The sequence below is a fragment of the Larimichthys crocea genome, chromosome XXI (genome assembly GCF_000972845.2).
Source record: "Larimichthys crocea isolate SSNF chromosome XXI, L_crocea_2.0, whole genome shotgun sequence".
NCBI lineage: Eukaryota > Metazoa > Chordata > Actinopteri > Sciaenidae > Larimichthys > Larimichthys crocea.
This window is the reverse complement of record NC_040031.1, coordinates 15457612-15482372: the sequence shown is the minus strand read 5'-3', so window position 1 is coordinate 15482372 and position 24761 is coordinate 15457612. Positions and strand designations below refer to the sequence as shown.

The window sequence follows — 24761 nt, the reverse complement described above, 5'->3', positions numbered from 1 at the left end:
GAGGAATAAAAGGAAACATACAGTGTTGAAGTATTAGAGAGATATGCAAAGCATCAGCGCTATAGCTGAGGAGAAAAGAGGCATCATTAGAGTAAGAGAAGCCTGCGCTACATACACCTATCAAAGCTCTAAGGAAATTCAATTTATCTTTTCCCTTCAACAAAACTTCTGGCATGAAATACTCCGGCAGGTGATTTAGAGGGCGAAAGATAAAACAGTGTTTGCAAGCTGAAACTGTAAGGGGAGACAATTTCACTGCTCATGTCACATGTGGGAATCTTTACTATATTTAACTAGGTAAGGAATGAATAAATACCTCCAAATGGAGGGCGATGAATCACATCTAAAATGGCACCAAGTGAGCTGAACAAGCCATTGAACCCCTTTGATCAGACGCTTTTAGAAGTCAGAGCACTCTTGAACTTGAAAGTCGCTTGTTTGCTTTAGATTTCGGTGGCCATCTCTTTTATATGCACATAAAAGAGAAAATAAATGGCACTATGCGCCGGGTTGAGTAGCTACTATTATGGTGTGAATGAGCTTGCAGTAAACCCTATAACCAAAGAGGACAACAAAGACCAAGATGTGCAGGAGGTTAAATCTGGATGTTTAAGGGTAAGGCAGAGGTAGAACTTGCAGAAAGTCTTGTAGTATGAGTACACCAGGCATTACTGTGGTTGCACAGATTGGTACATGTAGGTGATCTGGCCCACATGCAGTGAGCTAAGCCAAGCAGAAAGGGACCATTCCTCAGGGGTAGAAGAAATTGCTAATTGGACAGGCGTAACTGGAGCAGTGTCCAGTCAGCAAAGCTGCCACGGCGCATCTTTATGCTCTGACCGAGGTGGAGAGGGCAGCGGCTCAGAAGCTCTGGGTGCAAAGCTCCTAGCCTAATCGTCACTTCAAAGTGGCCCCTTCTTGTGTCGAAGCTCGGGTTCTGCCCTCTTTGTAGCCACTGATCTGCTGTTGGGCTAATCCTCAGATGTCACTTAGATGTCTTCACAGCCTGTCTCAGGCTCAAACTGTGTGCAACGGCAAAATATTACTTGGAGTTATAATGTGATACTGAGCATTTCAAATGGGTTCCATCTACCTTCTGGCACAACTTTACGCTGCATTTTATTTATTTTGTTTTACAGTTATTTCTCAAGACAAAAGCCTGGATGGTAGTAAATAGACAGCATGCATTTTAATGTGTCCAAACTAAATATTTCTCCTGTGCTCAGTCACGCAAAATGATTTGTGTGGGAAGAGCGTAAAATTGATTCAAAAGTGGAGATGTGGATAAAATGAATAATTACTATGGTTCCAGGTAAATAATGTCATTGTCAAATAAGCTGATGAGGTGACATTTCACACAGCGAGCTCAGAGGTGGTTGTTAGTAGTGCTGTGACATGCTTACAGGGCGACCTGTTGGGTCTTTTGGCATGTTTTAGTGGGATTTAATGTTGTTGCAAAGGCAGCCAGTCTGGCAAGACTCAACAGGCTTCTCCTTGAGACTGAACGTCATTTCGAGTAGGATGTACGACAGATGATTGACAGTTCTCTACTTCATGCAGACATCATTGTGAAACCTTCCTACAGCTATTTGAATGGATGTACCACTTGGTGGGTGGGCATTGGTATCCCGAAAAAAACAACAACATGGCAGCTCTTTTAAAATGTCAATTATCTGCTAAACTGTTGTAACACCAACACATTTGCAACACCATGCTTCTCTTCTAAAATACTCTTTCCCTCTCGTACTCTGCACCTCTCCCACCCACCCCATTTCTTTCTCCTATAGCTCCCTCTCCTTGCCACCCTCCATAGGGTTGGGTTGTCTCTGGGTGTTGCAGTGGATTCCCCACCTAACGTTCCCCTTGACACTCCCTTCACTCACAATCTTTTGTTTTGTTAATAAATCATTTAAATGTATGATGTTGTTTGTTAGTCATATTCAAGAAGCTACAACTTTACATGATCCCTGAAAAAAAACATTCAAGTTTCCTTGATTCATTTCCTGACAACAGACTTTAGCTTGGTCACCACTTCATGCTGTATTACCATGCAACCATCAAGTCAAGAAACAACAACATAATATTGACTGTGATGGATTACCGAACTCGAGCATGTTGACAGCGAAGTATAAAAGTAATGATGCTTTGAATTTATATAATTTGCAGTTAAATTCTGGTATGGTCCTTTAACAACCTGGCAATCTGAATCCACGGTGGATACTCAGAGAGACGTGTAGAGCAACCAGTAAAATTTTGACAGGTGGAGAGGGAGAGCACCTGTTGTGAGAGTGAGTATCTCTTGCATCCCCTGTAGGCTACAGAGTGCTTTGCCTGCTCTCTGTCCCTATATGCTCCCCGTGGCTCAGCTGTAGCACTGCTGTGCTGTCACAGAGGCTGTTTCACAGTGAGAGTAAGAGGACTGCCACCCACGTCCTGTCTGCTCTCAGATGAGGGACCAGATCCATCTCATCCCAGTGACAAGCTGGGGCTGGAGTTGGACCAAGCAAGACGTCATGTGACACATGCCTGGTGTCACCTATAATGGCACAGTCATCTTATTAGCACCTCCGACACTTGAATGGCTGAACCATCCAGAAAACCCAACAAGTTCTGGACACGTGGGGTGTAAGTGAACTGAAGCTGTGACAATGTTTTAATATAATACAAGGGAACAAAATCTTCTGAATCTGACATTATATGAAACATAACCTAAATAAAACAGTAAATATCCTCATGCAACTTTGGAAAATACTGCATTTTTCTCCAGGGTAGACAATGTTTCTGTAATTATTTAAAGGTCCAGTGTGTAAGATTGGGGGCCTCTATTTTCAGAATAACCCCCAAAATCCAGTTGCGTGTGCGGCCGTTCTAGTCCATGTTTTAAACACCACTGGCTCCGCTGTGGTCTGTTTCAGAAGCGGACCCCGCGGGGAAATACAAGAGTGTTCTATATTTGACAGATGCCACAAGCAGCCCACACACAACTTTACACCGAGCAGCTCGAGCTAGCGGGAGCCATGCACAGAAACAGCATAGAGAATCCGGTCGATTTTCAAAATAAAACGTCCCACTGCCAAAAGAAGTAAAAAAAACAGACAAAAGCGAAACAAATGAACTACGTAGCATATTTACACATGTAGAAGTATGTTTGGAAGCACATAAACCAACCAAGACATGCCCGGTGGGGTTTCAGGGTAAGGCAGACATAGAATATAATATTCATAACTATGTTTTCATGCACGTATAATCACTTGAAAACAAGAATATTTTTGGTTTTGTTACTTAAAAGTTTTCCTTTTATATCTACAGTTGGAGTAGGTCCTCTTCCATGGAGGCCACCATGTTTAAACACTGTGTTTTTACAGTAGCCCAGAACAGACAAACTAAATACTGACTCTCGACAGGTGCCTTTCAAATGCTGTTTCTCCTTCACACTGGGTAGGTGAGCGTGATCTGAGGAGATGCACCACTATATGCAACTAAATCCAACACACTGGACCTTTCAGTGTCAAATGAATACAATACCCTCATAAATTCCTTGGCCAACATTTTAGAAACACTAACTGTTTCTTTATCTTGTGTATACTAATTGCAAATACTCAGGAGTGTCTGTGAAAACCAGCCAGCAGCCTGCTCACAGTGAGATACTGACCCAATAGCTTAACTTCTATGTAGTAGAAAAGGCTGTGTAATATGATGTACTGCAATGAAAAAAATTATGCATATTTAAAGAGGCGTATAAATCAGCTCTGCCTGAATTACTATGACTCCTATATTTCTTTACGACACCAGTTTAGTTATCTGCAGTGATTCAGATTATCTCTTCCTTCGAGCCTGGTGCAGTTATTAAAAATATAATGCAGCCTGTTGGAAAATATGATATTAACATATTATATATATTATATAATGTCATGATCTCAGTGGGGGGTAAATGAACATTATGTACTTTTAATTCAAACTGAGTTGAGCGCTATAGATGGGTACATATGTGTCTTTGATCAGGGCTTTATACAGTATGCATCATCTTGATGTATCACATAATCTATCTGTGTCTTTGCCATAATTCTCTCCCCCAGCTCTGCCTCAGAAAGACTGAATTAACTGGTCCGATTGAAATGGATGACTTTCATATGTAAGCCACAGGAAGGACTCAACACATTTACCAAGGACACTCTCGCCCTGCCTCCTAACAGGCTGAGTTGTTTTCCAATTTGTAAGTGCCTCTGCCTCGCATCAAACACATATTAATAATGAATTACGGTCATATATCACCAGATGATTTCAAAACACCACTTTAAAGAGGCTGGCTGCTTGGATATTATTTCATGGATGCCCATGTGTTGGTTGCAGCTAATTATATATATAATATTACTTATTTCTATAAAACATTCATACAATCATTGATTCATCCTCTCATAAGGTCGTAACCCTTGGCATTCAGACTTCACCTTTCTCCTATTTTCTAAGTACTCTTTTCACTTTCATCAGCATCCCACCAGAACAAATGACTCTTATATATACCAGAAACCTCGTCAAGCTGAATGTGCTTCTCCTGTTTAGTGACCCTCGAGCTTTACTACGATGTTACGGCTTCATCACATAGTTAAAAATAACCTATTACTCACCAGTCCCACTGATGCCCTTGACTTTATTGACTTAAGTCCACATGGTGGCTGTTGATACTCTGGAGGTAGACTGGTGTCCATCTCAGTAATGAGCATGAGAGCTGTAAACTAAGTCAACCATGACTAACATTATTCCAGGTTCAGGGGAATCAAGCTCCCTTTATATGGCCTAGTTTATTTGTTGTAAGCGAGGTTAGGGTTTGCAATAAAGCAGCACCTTACTGAATCTTTTTACTGCACTTCTTCTCTGTCTCAGGGTTCATTATTATTCTGATTGATGATTCACAAAGCCATTCCCTTAGCTGTCCAGATATCTTTGGTCTTTGGTCGTTGATTTTAGACAGAGGTACACAGCATCTTCTCATTTGTAGTAACAGTGATTTTGCCATTTGAAAGTTTCATTACATCTGACAGCTTATATTTCTAAATGCCATGTTTTAAATTAAGAAAAAGGGTCTGACTGGATGATATCACGCAAATAACTAAGGCTAAAACTACATGTACCTGGCAAAAAGTCAGGACGCTCACTGGTTGATGATCCATGTAGAGGTCAATTAAATAAACAGCCTTGTTCTGATACTGCACACATGGACCGCACCGCATTACAGCCGTCATGTAGAGAATGGACCAAAAAAGCAAGAGACATGACAAGAGACGTGCCTGGTGGTGTTTTGGTGTTACACTTTTGCGTCTTGCTTTTTCTTTTTCTGTTTTAAATCCCTCTCCCTGGTGGCGATTGGGTTTCTGATGGCCCATTACTCCAAAACCTCAATGTTATGAAAAAATCTCATTGGTCCCATTGGACCAAAAGCCCATTTGTCAGATAGCCCGTTTTTCCAAATACAAAAGGTCACTGCTGTTCTGAAAAATGAGGCACCCTGCCTACTCCCAACTTGTTTAGTGAGTGGCCAATTAGTAACGCTTTCCATCTATCATTGGCAACCTGTCTTGGGCATACCCACCTCTCACCCAATGTCAGCTGGGATTGGCTCCAGCCCCCCCGCGGACAATAATAAGTAGTTATAGCTAATGGATGAAATGGATGGATATGCGGCCCAAAATGGTAATAGCCTTGTGCTGTGCCAAATGCCTTGGCTGGCTGCTCTGACTTGACGACATCCCCTAGATGTGACTTTCTATCACATGTATCAACTTAACATCTGCAACGAAAGCTGTATTTTAGTTACAACATAACAACTGCAAAAACATACACTAATGCACACATATTCTTCCACTTGACACAGCTGAAGCACAGTGGCATGAGTGGGAACACATCCGCTTTAGGGATGTGAAGAAACCAAGAAAGTGTGCAAAGAGAGAGAGAGAACGGTGCAGGAAAAAAGCAGAGTGGGAGTGAGGGAAGAGAGACTCAACTGTAATGCTATTGAGGAGCAATTTGTGAAGCTTGTGCATATGCATACAGGCCTACAGTCCCAATCTGCCCACATCATCAGCTCACTGCTGGTGACATCAACCAAGACAAAGAGGTCTCGGATGCTCAAGATGTATTATGTGGGTAGCATTATAAAATCTAATCTAAGTCAAAGTCAATTGTATTTGCCTAAAGATACGGGGCAGAGTTGTTGCATGCATTCATGGTATGCCTGTGTGTGTGCATATTGTGTGTATCTATGTCCAATTTCCGGTCCTCCTCTGCATATAAAAATATTAGCCTAAATATTCTCACTCCTTCAAAAATGGGAAAACAATTATTGAGGGTGTAATTAAAGTATTGGCAGGACAAGTGCAACTTTAATTGAATGACAGCTGAATGACAGCGAGGCAGCCTAGTCCCCAGCATCTCCGTTATGGTTTACATAAAATCTCATCAAACGCCACACAACTACACAATGAGCCTCGCTAAAGACGTTCACAGGATTATTCGCAACCAAAACAGACTGATCTGTCGAGCAAAGTTCATGTGACAAAGCCAGACAGACTCCATTTGTCATAAATGAATTAATTTAGATTCATGACTACCTGGAGGCCTCTACCTTTCCTCTTCTTCTTCATTCAATTAAAGACTGCTTGTAAAAAGCACTTTATTACCTGTCTGGACAGACCAGGCAGTAAAAACCCAGAACACAGCAAACCCTTAGCCTCTAGCTAGAGGTTAGAGTATTGACTCGGCCGCAACCCAGCCAAAGTCGTCTCCCTTTAGACTCCATAAAAAAGCCACTAAAAGCCAGACCTCACGTGACCCGACGCCATCCGTGCATGTCTTGTTTGCCTATGTATGTCTATGTCTCTTCTGCAAGTGTCACTCACTTTCCCTGGGGTCGAATCCTCACACTGACAAACTTGTACCCTCGGCTGGTGTGATGACTGATCACTCTGTGACCAGTATGAATCACGATTCATCATTCACGCGGATCGTCTTACTGACCCTGGATTAACGAGTCTGTAGTCTCCATTAACCCGGATCCTCACCGTCCTGCACCCGCCAAGCACCGTGCCACATATACAAATTAAAGCGATAAATTGCGTCATTCACTACTGTCCTTTTAACCTGTACAATCTCATTACAATATACACCAGTCCATCTGCCTAAGTGGCTGCCAGAAATGCCGCTGTTATCGTAGACAATCAGCAGTAGTTGCCACCCTTAGCAGACTATAGCTATAATAGCTTCGGCAGTCGGAATTTAGATGAGCTGACACAGTGGATCACATAACTTCCTGCAGACCCGAAATCAGATTCGGATCCTCAGATCTGTCCTGCAGGAGTAAATCTGTACAGAGCCCAAAGACCCTGGGATTGCTAGCTGATCAAGCAGATCCATGTGACCCAGATTTGCTGAGTCGAGCGGATCATTTCCTCCACACACAGTGTGAAACCTTAACAAAATTTCAAATGCACAAACATACGAATAACTCTCAAATTAGGATTAATTTAGCCTATTTTTAGCCCAAAACACTGGGGCTTGTGTTTCACTGGAAGAATTTATATACTTATGGACATACTGGCTCAAAGGACTCGTATGATCTGGATCTGTTAGGTGAGTGACTCAGAAAGTAAAATGATTCGAGTTTGACATCTCTAGTCAGCAGTGCCCGTGGGTGGAGGATGTACAAGTGTACGGCGGCGAGGGGTTACTTTGGAAGAAAAAAATGTTCTGATGTTGTCTTTGTTTGTGCAACAGGCTGCCCAGCTGTAATTTACACTGTCATAGGGCTGAAGTGGGGGGAAAAAACAACTCTGCAACAGGGTGTGTTATATGTGTTCAGTGGCTGCTGCTCTCATCAGGTGAAACAGAGAATCCCATCTCTCCAGCGACCGCCTTTCTCCCCAGGTGACCTTTCTCATCAGCCGTTAACGGTAAACCTCTGCTATAGTCGAAGTGATCATGTCCTCTTCGGTGCTGGGGACTGAGCAGAGGCCCCAGGGACGACACTACATTGGCTCGGTGTCAGCAGGAGGAGATTTAAATACCCCTCTGCTTTTAGACTCCAGCTGGACAGACACCACAGAAAATAACTCTCATTAGCATCAGCCAATGTCAATGGAAGGACAAATTAAAGTAATGAAATATATCCTATAACATTTACTTTAGGTTTTAATGCATCCCCGCTTCCTCTGATTCAAACGTGTTTCTTCCAAAAAACACATTTAATAATTAATTATCAGATTTAATGTGTGGCTGTTCTTGAGTAAGAAGTTTTTAGCTCTTGCCATGAGTGCAGGGTCATCTTGGCCGGGCCTCCATCCTGCTGTCTATTGCCTGACTGCCCGTTGATGTGTTTGCTTGTATATCTGTCAACAGTTTACAGCTGGGTAGTACCCAGCAGACTGAGACATATTGACGATGCCATGCAGCTGCTCACTCGCAGCAGGTTTACAGTCAAGAGCTCATGGGAAATATAGTTTTCCACTAACTACCAGTCCTTGTTGCCTTCACTTCTGCTGGGAGCAGCCTGCAATTTTCCTTCCACATTAACTCAATTACACAGCACCTGAGGACATTTTAGCCTTGCTCTATACTGTAATAGCTCATCTTAATTCTTACTCACAAGCATATTAATAGTAGCTGTTGTGCAGATACGAGCTTGACACTCACACAAGCTGCTGCAGTGAGTTCGGGAGTGGCCATAATACCTGCAGCACCGTGCAGGATGTCACTGTATGTCGCGTCAACCAATACGGCGAAGTATCCCATCTGGCTGGCAGGGAAGCAGAGAATAAATGGCAGGCTTTGCTGCTGCCATTAAGTGAGTGACACACAGACACAGCTCTCACACCTACTTGACATTATCACCCTAACATCATGACAAGGATGTCATTTGGCTAACTATTGCAGGCGTAGCTGAGTGGGGGGAAATAACAGAGCTACTCCAACCCAGAGAGGAATTAAGAGCTAGGAAGAGTATAAACTGAGGTTATTACTAGAAATCACCTTCAATGTTTCTTTGGCTGAGTCATAATGAGCGACGCAGTTCTTCTACAAATGTATGATCGTGGAAGTGTGGAAAGCACGTTGGTGCATTGTTTTCCATCACAATTTACTTGTTGCCCTCTTGAGAGCTACAGCGCACTGTATTCCTGGCCAATGACATGGGCACACGCAAACTAAGTTGTCATAAGAAATCTTGCTGGCATTATGAGTATTATTTATTGTGACTTGAATGAAAAACAAAGAGGCAAAACAAACCTGATCCCTGGTTGATTTATTAACTCTCTCCAAGACAGCTATAACTCTCGTCATGTGTAATGGGCCAGATGGAGTAGGCGAAGAATAACGGACGCTGTTGAGGCAGCCTCTCAACCCTGTGTCTCTATGAGGTCTGTTAAATTACTAAAAAGGGACAAACAGAGCGGTGGCGTGATTTGTATGCAACCTGACCTTTAAGCCAATTGAGGGGCTCTTGAGAACACAAAGGAACAGTCTCCAAACAGAGGTTCCTGTTATATCAGTACCTTTTTTTTTGTTGTCCTGGTTTAGTTCAGTTTAGTTTCATTAGGAGTGGATTCAGTTTGGTAAAGAAAGTCCAGAGAACATTTTTAGCTACACTAGCAGCATATCTAGGCATGCATGATTGACATGATGATCATTAATTTGGTTCAGACTGATATAGCTCAACAACTATTCAATAGAATCGTGGAGGTTCTTTCCTTCCTCGTGTTATTCCTTGTTTTTCTCCCTTGTGTGTCTGTAGGTGAAGCTGAATAATCAAAAAAATTACCTCCTAAGTCCTTTCCTAAACACTTTTCCTTGACCTCGATGGCAAATGTCATGAGGTCAAGGAAAGAGGTTAAGGAGGAGGACTAAGGAGAAGATGACTGAGCTTAGACTAGGGACTGTTGCTCATTAAGCAATGGCGGATGTTATTGACGTGATCTATGGTAAAACTACAAAGTTCAGATAGATACTTCTCTCCATGCACTTTTACACTGTTTGTGGACACCCGGTGAAAAATATTACTTTATTATCAACATCATAATTTAAATAATAAAGGAGCATAGTCCACCTGTCTACTCATATAAACATGTTAACAAGTTCTGCCAAAAGATTGATGCTCATTACAGGTCGACATGACTATTAATATATAAGCTATTTAATTATTAACAACATTTTGCAACAACTTCATCACACTTCCAACTCTCCGGTTGGTGTTTGCAATTGAGTCTGCTACTGTTTTAATTAACACATTCATGTTCTCCTCAGAAGAGACTGTGACTGGTGATGCCTTAACTTTTCATCTAGCTCCATCAAAATTATAATTTGTTCAATATTAACTGACAAACACCAGCAAAAATTAAATGACATTTTAGATTTTAGTCTGCTTAGTCTTGTTAAAAAATGTGTAATGATATAATATCATTAAACATAAAAATCATATCACATTCACTGTTAAATTTAAAAAATAAAAACTGGCAAAAAGTCAAATCATGCAATCAAGACAAAAAGTAAAATAAATATTGGATCAAGTGCTTAAGTGCTTTGGGGACATTTTGTGCACAGCACTCCTATTTGAAAATCAGTGGCATTCACAAGTTAATGAACTAGTTTCACACAAATCCCTCACAGTTATCTAATAGTGTGCAAAAGTGGCTATACCATTTCAAAACACTAATTGACGCACAGATAAGGCTCAGTATGTGTGTGTGTGGGTATGTGTCTATGTCTATTTGTGTAATTGATAGAACGTGTGCCGTTCTTAGCCTGTGGATGCGCGGTGATTCACCCGGCTGTTCTGGAGGGTTCCTGTGTGGGCTGACAGTCGTGGAGAATGGGACCCGAGACGAGGGAGAATGGGGGAAGACGAAGAGTACAACTCAAAGATTTGTGCTTCCCTTTTAGACCCTTGTACTCTTGTCTCCAACGACTGGTGAAATGACAAGTGCCACTTCCACAGTGTTCCGGGGTGATGTATGGTTGAATGGTTGAGTAGTCATAAAGAGATGATGTAATAATATGTAGAGGGGGGAAGGGTCTGCGGTGTCAGGCCTTACTGCATCTGGCCTGGAGAGATTGTGCAAACCTTGACTCAAAAAGCAGTACCCAAAATAGGATTAGTCCAGACCACGTAAAAAAAATCAAACACAGAGGACTGCCAGCATGCCCTACCTCGAGGCTGTGCTAGTTGGGGGTTGGAAGGCTAAAAGATGGGGAGGGAGGAGAGGAGATCATGCGTATGGCTGGCTGGACGAGTGAACATGGGCACGCAGGCCTGCAGATGCACAAGGCTGTTCCTTAGCCTTCTTTTCTCTGCAAAGCTAAAAAGGACTAAGCAGGGCTCACTCATTACTCATATCACAATCTTGGAGCCCATCGGCTATCATTTGGTGACCAGTTAGCCTTTAGGGGCAACAGCAAATGTTTCTGGGCTTCTAGTATAGCCTGGGGACATCTGGAAAATGGATAATGAATATACAGGCCAAGACTTTCTCTGAAGTCTGATTAGCAATTTAATCATTGACAGTAGAGAGAATGGCCATCCATCCAATCCATGATGTCACCCATGGGATAATGAAGAGACGTTTTGAAGCTCAGAATGTAACGGCTCTGGCTGCCGCCATCTTGGCAGTCCAGCCTCTTTCACCTCCCGGGTAATCTACAAACTGTTGGCCCTGAGGCGGGCTGGATGATGCCTGGGTGCTCAAACATGCCACCTGCAACAGAACCCACCTGTCAATCAAAGCAACCACACTGTTAATTATGCATAACTTTTAAGACTTAATTAAATTTAAACAGGCAAGTTATGTAGAAATTCACTCTCAGCACAGTTGTCACGAACAGTGAATTAGCTAGACCAAAACTGTTTATTGTACCAGGCTGTAAACAGGCTGTGAAGTTAGGCATTTTACTATAGGGGCTTATGGAGACTGATTCATTATGTAGCCAGTCTCAAGTGGCCTTTTGAGGAACTGCACTTTTTGGCACTTCTGCATTGGCTTCACTTCACAGCCATGGAGGTTGGCGCTTGAACTTGATACGTGAGAATAACAAGAAAGACATTTCTGCTAATCTCTATAAACAGATATCTGCATATGAATGCAGCTAAATTATTGTCAGATGATTCTTCTGAGAATATATTTCAACCAATGTGTTCAGCCTCCCCACACAGACTGTCGTAACCAAAGCTGCTCAAATATAGCTTTCCTTTAGTAGTCAAATACGATTTGGACTACAAAAGAAAGCCAGAACACTTCCAGTGCCAAATTTTGGTCCCTTGCCTACAGATTCTGCATTTATATGCATTCAATTTATAGAGATCAATAATACGTGATGTAATTCTTTGTACTTTGTATCTAATTGTAATGATTGCCATGTAGGTTGTAGTCCGGTAAGAACAAATATATGACATTTTATTTATACCTTTTCCATTTGGCCAGAGTTCTGACAAATCTTACTTGGCCTTATTGTTGTGGCTGGTGGCCCATAATCCTGTCAGACAACAGCTCTTCCACATGCGTTTCATGCTGTGTTTAGAACAACTCCATCCAAAATCTATCTAGCTTGAGATGCAAATCAGTCTTGGCATCTGAATCTGTCTTAAAGCGACTACATTGCTTCCTGGCTCACATTTGATTTTGTCTTTGGGAAACAGTAACCGCTGTCGAACATGAAAACACATTTGCTGTCCAAAAAAAAATGTGTCAAAAATATTTTACAGAATAAGAACGAACAATGCAGAGTGCAACATTTGTGAATGAAAACTATGTAGGTGGTTCAACAAGTCGCTTAATCAGACATGCACGTCTGCATTGCCAAAGCAGAATTCAACAGGTAGAGCATCAGGTGTATAAGACAGGTCTGATGTTGCAACTTAATGTCCAGGAGACGCTGCTTCAAACCACTGAAACTGATTAAGACCATTAAGACCAACACAGAAACTGCACACCACTGGCTGAATGCAATAGATTTTCCTTCCCCATCACTGCACGTAGTAATAACCTCAGGTCAGCACTATAAAGCTAATCCTATGCTTCTATATAACCACTCAGACATATTAAAAGAACTTACTCTGAAAACCAATCTTTTCACCTTAGAGAAGAGTGTACTTTTAACTGTCAGGATAATAATCTTACTTACAGTAAATAAAGGCAGAGCACTGTTTTATTGAGCTATATATTTAAACCTCACTTATGGTGAGAAATCCCTGTTTGCTCATAAAAACTGTGATATACGTCCAGAAATTTATTATCTTAAGGACAGGGGACCTTAATTGCAATCACTCTGCGCCTTCCCCTGCACCCTCGGTTTTGTCTCCATCATACCTACACTTCCCAGACTCCATGCACATGGGCTTGTGATCGCTCAGAAGATAGTACTCCCAACAGGAGGTATTTTATGGTCCACATCCAGCCTGTCAAATCTGTCTGGAGCACATTACATAAAGTGCTGCTGCAAACAGTGGGTAATAAACAGAGGCAGACTGTGCAGAGCGTGATGTGTTTAAAACTAGAAGAAGTAGAAGAAGAGGAGGAAAATGGAGCAGCCAAAAGGACACGAGAGGCATTTTTCGCTGAACTTCCCGAAGCGATTTCCCAGCTCGCTCGGCACACACGCCTCCTCTTCCCAACCATACCTCTGCTCCTCTGCTATTCTAATTCTGTCCCAGTCCTGCAAGTTTCAAGATATCAAAGGTAATCCAAAGTAATACAGACCGGCAGTTTATGAGATGCAAATATGACAGAATTAAATATTTAATACAAATAGCCTATTACATTGTATTAATATTTCAGAGGAGTAAAGGAGAGAGGGTGAACGTGGCTGTGGGATCTGGATTGAGACAGAGGTGTGTGCAAAATATGTCTGCACAGAATGATAATATTCCCACTGCTAGTAAAACAGAGGCCATCATTTCTTCTCCCTGAGACACCAACATGTAATACAGCGCAGTCTGATGGTATACTACATCACAGTCCTCCACTGTTTCAGTAAAAGCTTAGACAGCACAAAACACTATAGGTCCATGTATAGGCTCTTACATGTATATATATGTATATGTATATATATATTTATAACCTCATGTTTTATACATGGCCCTTCCTTGGTATGTCTTATGTCAATAGAGGCTGCATGAACATTTCTTAATGAGGTTTGTCAGGCGCTTCAAGAAGCTGGGAGCCTCATGCCTGTCAATCCGCAGCCATGTCTGATGTGCAGTCATTGTGTGTTTGCCTCAGAGTGAGAGCTTGTTCAGTAGGGGGGGGGGGGTGACAGAGTGCAGTCATCATCAAATATTAACTGTAATTTTTCAAGAAACGGGACTTCTTAAACAATCCTAATTATGAACATTGTCCTTTCCAGCGTCAGTTTCTCACAGCTGTTCTCATGCACCCATTTATACGTCCTGCAGCTATACTCATAGAGCCTCTTCTTCTTCTTCTTCTTCTTCTTCCACATTTCTGGCTTTTGCTCTTTTCTCCCACTTTGTCTTCACCTCCTCCCTCTGTTGCTCTGTAATTAGGCGCTGTGTTTTAGAGGGCAATGGACACGGAGACGAGGGAGGAACAGATTTACCCTGGGGAAAGATGGTGTGAGAGGCAGATACTATGACATCCTATGCATACGTTATCCCTCTGTGATAGCTCAGTTAACAAGCAAGGACCTCCATCGTCTTGTTGAGAGAGTGCTGACCGTCACCGGTGGGCAAACTGTCCTTATCAAGTGGATGATCACATATAAGAAAAGCTTACAAACATTGCCACCCATGAAGGGAATATCACCATGGATAGGATGCCCTGTAGAATCAGCACACTGGATGATAGCGTGACAATTACCATATAGTGTTTTGGGGTTTTTTTTGGCATCCAGGCATCTTGTTTTGATTATGTAATCAACATGCTTATTTTAGTGGTGAGTGAGCTGGGCTGAATAACAGTGCATTCTGGTAGCTTTCTGTTTGACCTGTCATGTTTGTTTTTCCGGGCTGTGCAGCAGGATCCTGCAGCCTGTACCTAAATATCCCGAGTGTATGAAACACACCACGAGACTGGAAAGTCAAGAATTCTCTGTTTACTTGTGCAAATGTGTGTCTGGGGGCATTTGAGCGTGTGCCAACTCTGTGGGCAAATAGACTCCAAGAGTGAGTGACCAAATATTGAAATATCACTCAATGTGAAGACTATTGGAGTGTATAATTTTTTGCCTTTTATGACTCATTAAGGGCCCCTCCCAAGCCTGAGAGCCATAATAACAGAGAAGGGTGGTTAGCGTTAATCAATGAATGTTGCGTACATGAAAAACGATCTGCGGACGTGGAAAAGCACTGCTGTTCATTAGCGTAGGAGTGAGGAGGGAGAATAAGACGGAGAGATTTTCTACAGCATGTCAGATTTGTGGACCAGCGGCACAAAAGGCACATTTCAGCTATGTAGCCCAGACCAATCAGAAATGTACTGCTTGGACGAGCCAGCCCAATCTGGTGTGTCTCAGCTCTACTGAGTTCGGGGCTGAGCTCTCTCTCTCTCTCTCTCTCTCTCTCTCTCTCTCTCTCTCTCTCAGCTCACTCCCATGCATGCACAATTGCTTGCATCCAATTCATTGTGCTCTTCCAGCTGCACCAATTCACGCCGCTGCCAAAGCAAACATAGGATGATAAGCCCTGCGACCGGCAAAAAGTTCGATGACTGGTGGGGGGGAATCAAAAGGAGCGATGAAAACAGTAATCCAGATCGTTTTTGTAGATGGAGTGGGAGGAGAGAGAGCATCAACACCAGTCTCCCACCTGTTGGTATCAGTAATTTGATCTTTTTGTGCTCATGACAGGTACTCACTTACACCACAAATGTGTTTTTCTTGAGCCAAATGTTCAGCCGGTGAAGCCCCTTCATCTGCCCCCCAGCTCTTCCATTTCCTAATCATTCATGTGAATCCATATTTTGCTTTAGAGATGTGTGTCTGTGTATTTCTTTTGTCTGTTTTCAGGTTTACCCCCTACATCATCTGTCCTTCCTGCCTAGGCTCATTACTCTCTGTTCTGCCTGCTCCTCCTCCTGCTCCTCCTCTGCTCCCTTCATCCTATTCTTCTCCACGAGGAGCTCTAGTGGGGACACCGCAAGCACAAAAGCTGCCAATTTCAAAATGCCTCATTTGCCCAAATGGCCAGGTACACATAAAGCAGACGTGATAACTGTATAAACGTGTCCATTGAAACGTTATCTCGTTTTAATTTACTGGAATAAAAAAAAGATTAAGCAGAATAAGATGTACAGATTGCTGCTGCTGAAAATCTATCTTTCTATTATTGTCACTACAGATCTAGTAAAAGCACAGGTGTGAAAACAGTTTGTGTGAACTCTCCCCACTCAGAGTCACACACAATCACTCTGTTGAATCCCATTCATGACCCTCTGTTCAGCTCGGCACAACAATGGCGCTTTCTTCTTATTCATCTACAGTATCTGTGTGTTTCCTAACCAGTCCTGATTCAACCATAAAGTGACAAAAGCTCTAATGGAAGAGAGTAATGCAAGGACACAGAGCGCTCGCTGCCATCTCTGGCATTTTAACCTCACACTGTCACAAGCTACCTCGAGCACAGGGGAGGCAGACCTGGACAGCTGATCCATCAGGTATTGTAGGTACAGTTATGGAACAGTGAGTGGACTTAATCCAGAGAGAGGGCCTACCTGTACAGCTACCTAGATAAGGCAAATGAAGGTAAAATATCCCTTGCCCTGCTGGTCACCACTGAAGCGGGGTAATAGGAAGAAGAGACGGAGGAGGAAGGAAGGAGAGAGGAAGTAGGAACAAGGGAAAAAACGCTCAGGCAGCCAAGCTGAGGAGATGGCACTCATACAGTCCAATCTGTCAGTCTGCCGAGCTTGCCAGATACAGGGTGGCTCACACAGAACCACTTTTCCTTTTTTCTTTTTTTTTTGCTAAATACCGAGAAACAAACGCACACATTAATGCTCGAGCACACACACACACCAACTTGTGGAACACGGTGTACTCAAGCACATAGCGTAATGCGTATCCAGTATGAATGTTCACATTGTAAAAAAATACCTGCGCTTTTCAGGTTTTGGAGTGCGTGTGAGAGCTAATGTTTGATACTTTAACTTGTTACCTTTTCTCCTATGCACAAGGGCGAAATCCTCACCCAGACTTTTGGGGGGAAACAAGCGGGGAGTGAGTGTTGATGTGTGTTTGTGGCAAGAGCTAGCAATATGGATGTTGGCTGCTGGCCAAGTTCTTCCCCTGGGCAAACTCAAAAATAATGAACTTGAACACAACACGTGACGTGCCGCCAACAATCTTGTTATGGAAGTGTTGTTTGAACAATACAATACAATACAACAATACAATGACTTGGTGCTCACCTCAAACCTGTAACTCATCAGTCTGCTTTCTGTCTCGACTGTTTTGTCTTTTCGCTGGAAAGTGTGTGCGTATGCACAGACGTTGTTTGTCTGTGGTACGTCACTATGCTTATGACAATGAATGCTGCCTACGTCCAACATCTGTCCCCCCAGTCCCCTGTGCATGTTTATGCACCTGTCCTAACACAGGTGTGCAAAGATGATTTTTTTCACGAATAACATGAACAAAAAAAAAACTGGTTGCTTTCATTTTTGGTGAATGAATAATTTGCTTTCTTGCGGAGAATTAGCGGAGAGGACCGACGCCACTCTCTCTGTGTAAACTGGCTTAGCATAGTTCAGCAAGGGGGACGTTATGCTAAGCTAAGCTAGCTTCAAGTTATCTTTATTATTAATAATTAATTAAATTTAATTAATGGTGCAGCAGCAGAACAACACAAACATAAGTAACAAACAAAGAATACATGCCACAAAACAATTTCACATGGAGCTGTTAAACAGCAGGAACAAATGAGTTTTTATACATATCTGCGGCCTGACTAACTATCTGATATGAGAGTGATATGTATCTTCTTATTTAACTCTTAACGAGAAAATGAAATAGACTGAGTGAAACACTGTCATAAGAGAGGGGGAGATGTGATGTTTTTATTAATGCTGCATATTTTCAGACAGTGTCTCCTGGCAGACATTCAGAGTGTTGCATTCGGTTGTGCACATTTGTGGTTGGATTTTCGGGTTTTTGGAAAATTAGCTCCTTCTAATCAAAGCTAGAAAGTTTTGGGGCAAGGAGGTGTCGAACTGTCGAACTATTTCTTTAATGACTTGGAACAGTTTCCTCTAAATTCCTCTAAATCCTCTAAACTATTCATTATGGATGGATGATGGTTAAGAAAATATATCAACAACATCGCTCCCTAGTTTGCTGCTCGCCACACCCCTGTCTCTCCCCCTTAGTTAACAGCCTGTCTCTATTCAATCAGCTGTCCAGTATAATAACACAAAATGAAGGGTCATTTGTACAGTAGCATATACTGCAGATCAGCTTGGCACAGTCTGTTTAAGATGAGTTAAATTACAGTCTATCGCTTGCAAAATGCTTTGAATCCATTATTACGGAAGCTATTACTCTTCATCTGTTTAAAATCACGGCGTGGAAAGATTAATTACTCTCTGGAATGGTAATGATGTCTGTCAACAGGATAATTTGCCAACAGGAATTCTCTGGGAGTCTTAAACTGAATGCGATTGTGTGACCACCAGAGGTTTAATATGAGGATTAGTGATGGTGATGACAGAGTAGGGAAAATTTCCCTAAAAGTAAAATAAAATTACACCAATGGAGCGTGAATACATACATACATACTATCTGATATAACATTAAGACCCCCTGGGGGGCCACACACAGGGTGAACTATTGACCTCCTGCAAACAAAGTCATCATACGTTATCACGACTCCACACACCATTGCTCCGGAGAGATAATGTCACGGAGCACCCGAGCCACCTCAGATCTTTCACATCAGCACCTTGGTGCTCCAAAACACTATGGCAACTGCTCACACACGTAATCTCTCCTGGGTGTGAGATGCAAACAGGACTAATATGTTTGAAGAGACAGCAGTGATCACATTTCCAAGTGACTCCTTGCATCCTGCTAGGATAACCGAATAAAGAATGTTCTCAGCAAACCACAATCCCGCTTTCAAAACACTTGATCCTAAGATGACAAGCACTGGGCTATCCATTATGCAATAGTCTCCCTTTCTTCGTCGCTAATCAAAAGTAGAGCAAGTACTCTGGATGGGATTAACGGTTTCTTTCTCTCGTCGGCTTGCATGCAGAACATAGAGGATGGTTTTAGGATGTACCTGCAGAGCTATTGCTTCTAATCTTCAAAACACACGCTCTTTAACAGAGTGCAGCATGGCACCTACTGAAAGTGGGAGCTGCAACGACACATCAGAGGTCATCGAGTGGTGAGAGGGGAAGAAAAAAGCAACAGAGAGCGAATGAGCGACTCCAAAGAGAACATGGATCAGCACGACGGGACTGAGCGGGTTACGCAACAGTGCACATGTAAACATTCACATGCAGTATCGTCAGAAACGTGTCGCACATGTAGCACCACTGCCTCCAACATGTACAAAGTTGCACATTCATTAAGCCGCTCCTGCCGTGAATACAGGATTGAGGAGAATATTAAGTGTACGAAGAGTGTTGTGAAGCCATATTACAAGCTCTTCTCATCTCTCTCGCTTCCTTTCTTCATCCCTCCCCCATCAAATCCCCCATCCCAGACTAAACCAATCCGCTGTCACCAACCCTTCATTCTTTACTATGTAGGCCTCCCATCCCCACTGTTTTCCCCCTTGAAACGCACACACATAGACATGTACACGCAGGGCCTCCTCTCCTCTGTGTGACCTTGACTGGCTAGCACTCCAGGGCTTGTTCTTTGCTTTTTTTCTCCCTCTCCCTCTGTCTCTCATGCCTCTCTCCATCTTTTCATTCTATTGTCTGCCTCGGTACCTCTTGCTTCCTATCACTCTTCTCTCGGTCCGGTTGATGTTAACCAGCGCTGTCCTTTTTTTTTTCCTTTTTTTTTTCTTCTCCTCTACCTCTACCGAGGCACAGAGGAGAAAAGGGACAGAAGATGGCAGAGAAAGGAGAAGTGAAAGACTTCCTTCTCCTCCTCCTCGTCCTCCTCCGCAAGCTAGTCAGCTGAGAGAGAGTCGACCATAAGAATAACTCCGACTCTATGGAGCTGTATCAACAAGTCTGGTACATGGATCCTGTTTAATTTCGGATTCCGTTATTAAATTAATATGAGGTCAAATAAATGTAAGATCTACAGCATTACCTTACATTACATGAGACTAACTTTACATTATGTAATGGGGATGTGTCAACTAGGCTGCAGGTTCATCAATAAAATCTAATTTTCTATCCTTTACAAATGCAATTTTATTCCTTTGCAGCTCCTTAATGATTCAAAGTGTGATTAGACTTTGCTCTAATCAGCTGATATGGCTTCCTGTTCCTTCGAGGAGAAGGATGATGAGCTCTCTCAGTGGAAAAGTGAAACAGCAGGTCCAAATCCGCGTTTCATTGCAGGTGTTCCTACAAAAGCATCTAATTGCCTGCGTCGCTGCATTGTAGCCTGTTCCTCTGACTCCGGTGATCCTTCAGATTTTTCCAATGGCTTAGCTCACAACATCCATCTGTATAATAAATTGAAGCTGTTAACCATTTGACTATCCATTCAAAGCTAAATAAACTTAAGCTCAAGTGACGGCGCAACCCATTAAGTGTCAAATAGGCTGATTAAGCCAGCTCCACAATTCTGTTATTCCTGTGCCAATTTATGCGGCGTACATGTCTAAAGGTCTCCACTGCGAGGGTGTTCAACAATCTGATGCTCAAAGAATGAATCTGCTGCATTTCATTTAGCCTTTGCTGTAAAAATAATGGCTCTTTCATTTACTCTACATCTGATATCTAAACAGCAAGCTGACAGGACAACAGAACAGCTTGCAGCATCTTTATTCTCTAAACAATATTAAGGGGGAAAAGAGAGGGCATCATGAATATCTCAAGTAATCTTCCTTTTTAACTTTGATCACAGACTTGTTGAACGCAGCTGCTGAGCCCTTAGCGATACCTTTTTCTCCCAGCATCCAGCGTTTTTTTTTTTTTCTTTAATTCATCTTGCTCTAAGAGGCATGGACATTACAAGACTGCCACAGCAATCCCCCCCAAATAATTTCCCATCCCACATTAGTAAAACAGCCATGAAGTAAAAGGACATCATCAATTTCTACAGGGCAATAATAAGAGGTTAGGAACTCAGTCTTCTGCTGACACTTAACACTTCACACCATGTTAAAAACTGGCCACAAATTCTCTCCGTTTTCCACTTCATTTCCTTAGCAGTTAAAACCCTTTGATGCATACAAAGAATTGTGATACACCGCCAAGCTGGTATACCAAGAACTGTCTAAACCTGGGGCATAACGAAGGCCTTTTCATTCAGAGATAAGTACAGTAAATCACACCTATAAAAAAAAGCTTTAAGCACAACTTTGAAAATATATAGGGCTGTTGCCTGTAGCTTCAAACGTACTAATAAAATCCATTTGTATTGTTTTACCCTGCGGAAGGGTTTTTTGTGCTTCGTCAGCATACTAATATAATCCTACTGTCAATACTAATATGCTAATGGATAGCAGTTATAATGTTTACCGCCTTAGTTAATTTGCTTATCAGCCATAAACACAACATACAGCTGAGGCTCGTGCAGACCAACAAACCTTCAACCTGCAAAAGCTATATTGAAACATTATGAGATCATCAAAATGATTACAGTTCATCCTCTGGGGACCATAAATCTCTGTACAAACCTCCATGGCAATCGATACAGCAGTTATTGAGATAATTCAGTGGTAACCTCCGAGGCTCTGAGGTGAAGCCAACGTGGAAGTGCTAAAAACTGCATTTCCTCGAACGGCCACTTGAGGCTGGCTACAGAATGTGTCAATTTCCATAAGTCCCCATGTTAAAATGTCCAACTTCACAGCAGAAATAAACATGTTTGCAGCCTGGTACAAAAAAACAGTTTTGGTCTCTTTAGCTAATTTTTCTGTTTATGACAACTGTGCCGAGTCTAAATTACTTTATAACTCAACTTTTCAAATTATATATTATTTAAGGTTTAAAGTTATACATAATTAATACCCGCTTCGATTGACAGTTGGGTGCGTTATAGATGGCTTATTAGAGCACCCAGGCGTTTCAGGTCCGCAGATGATCCTCGTCTTTGCCGATATTTTTTATAAGCCTGGAGGCAGAAGAGGCAGGATTACCAACATGGTGGTGGCCAGAGCCACATATTTTAAACTTCAAAGCAGCTCTTCAGAAACCTGTGGGTGACATCATGCATACTCTGTCTATTCTTTATACTGTCAGTGTTCTGGACCAAAGTGGTAGACTGACCGATATTGCCATCTCTGGGGCAACACATCTAGCTTGGTTAAAAAGAGCAATTGTCTTTCAGCGGTCCAGAATTAGGTCAGTCAGTCTAAGAACAGAGGAAAGTGTCTATAAATAACTTTCTTAAAGTTTATCTTTTTCAACATTCATGGTATTCCACCTCTTTTAATCACATCAACCCTTTTTAGGTTGCAGATCCATCTGCAAAGATGCCAAAACAAGCTCTCTCGCAGGTGCTGCATGCCAAGCTTAAGTCATTAAGATTGGTAGCCCTGAGCTTTAGACTACAGTCCAAATTCAAGGCCAGCACCCAATCTAAATCAACAATAAACCTGGCGGTATTACTATATATCATATTCAAGTGGTAGATAAGGTTGGGTGCCAGACAGAGTACAGGACCACACATCAAATAAATTTAGGGCAAATTGTCCCAGATGCACAAATTCTGTCTCCAGACTTAGCACCACAAAAAGGAGGGAGATAACAAAATGTCGACATCCAGGGGAGGATAATGCCCTATGCCACTCTGCAAACAAGTGAAGCTCTGCACTGATTTCTTCATTATTTTTAGACATATTCATGTAAACTGTATCGAGTACAATCCTGCACTGGACTGAACTGGACTGAACTGGACTATGCAATAACACAATCTCCTGAGGTGACATTGCTCCATGCAGAGAGGGCCATAATGCTGTATTGCTGATCCACCTCTTGTTGTCAGATATACAGATCAGGGTAATGACATGCATAATACATGAAGTCAGTCAGCCACAGGTCCCCCCTCTCAGAACATGTCTCCCTAAATCTAACATGTATCTGAGCCATTCTCCCTCGATGCGAACCGATCAATAAAGGCATCAGCTCCTGTCCGACAAATCTATTACAGTCAGTTCATCAAAACAGTCGTGAAAGCTGGAAAGCTCTTCGTTTACTGGTCTCCTGCTGTTTGACAAGCTGGAACCTGCACTGTGTTTCACATGATGACAGAAAGAAATGGCAATAGAAGTGAATTTGCCTATTTTGTGCAGCACAGACATTTCACAAGTAGGGATGTTCTCCTACTTGTGTATGGAGTGATGATGCCGCCAGCCTGACAGATTTTTCACACTTTCTGCTGATGGTTAAAAGGGAGAAACACACACTAACTATCACGTGTAAAGCCACATGTAAAACCCCAATCTACTGATAAAAAACGACGTTACTTCAGGCTTCTTGTAATTAATTAAAATTTGGTCACTTAGCATGATTATAATTAATTAAGAGACAGCACTGATGTAAGAAAATCTTTCCTTAAAGTGACTCGAAGATTGTAATCTAGATATAAATGATGAAACAATCATTTTTTTAAGTAAAATAAAAAAAAGTAAAATATTTACTGGTTTAAGTTTTGGTGTTGCTTTTCATTACCTGATATGAAAGTAGACTTTTGGGCTATCTATTAGTTTACTGAGAAAATAGTTGGCAGATTAAATGTTAATGAAAATAATCACAAGTTCTAGCCATGACTGTGAAGTGAAGCCTGAAAACTGCAGTTCTTCAAACGTCCACTTGAGGCTGGCTACAGAAAGTGTCAATCTCCATAAGGCCACCATGTTAAACTTCACAGAAGAAATAAACATGTTTACAGCCTGGTACAAAAAATGGTTTTGGTCTCTATCGCTAATTTCCCCGTTCATGACAACTGTACTTTGATTAAAGCTTAAAGTTATGCATAATTAACAGCGTGGTTTCTTTGATTGACAGTTGGGTGGTGTGGTTGGGTGTGGCTTTGAGCACCCAGGTGTCATACATCCCGCCTCAGCTTCACCAATGAGCCATGTCTTTCTTTTAGATTAGACGGGAGGCAGCAGAAACTGGAAAACCGACATGGTGGCGGTCAGAGTCACAGATTTTACTGTGTAAATAGTGTAAACAGTGTCTCCGCCTATGCCTTAAAGCGTTTCAAAAAGTACATTTCTTTTGTTGTCAAAAGCAACGGTAAAGTGGTGAATGCCACACCCATCACAAACAACAATCTTGTTTTGGTTATTCAGCTTTTGTGACAGGTTTGTCCAAAATCAATAATTCATTAGACTTTAAATAATTAAATATTCAAAAGATAGCATTTTCTCCATGGTGTGGAAAAGTTGGCTGTTTGTGGGATGGTCAGGATGCTTTGAACATCTCAAAAGTTGTCTGTTAATGGCCTACAATCAAACCCCGCAGGAGCTAACACTGCTGCATTTTGAACATCAGTAAGTAGTCTAAATAGTTGTTGAATGTTTTCCAGCGGGTATAAATAACAAACCATTTAGCCGTCAGACTGAAGAGACAATAATAGGGTGCCACTTATCCCCAGCATCCCCCCTTTTCTACATTCTACATTTTACT

General features: G+C 42.0%; 1 protein-coding gene across 2 annotated transcripts in view; it reads right to left on the bottom strand.

Annotated features, from left to right (window-relative positions):
* Positions 1-24761, bottom strand: part of syt7a (synaptotagmin VIIa) — a 78126-nt gene that overhangs the window by 50791 nt on the left and 2574 nt on the right. The window lies entirely within an intron of this gene.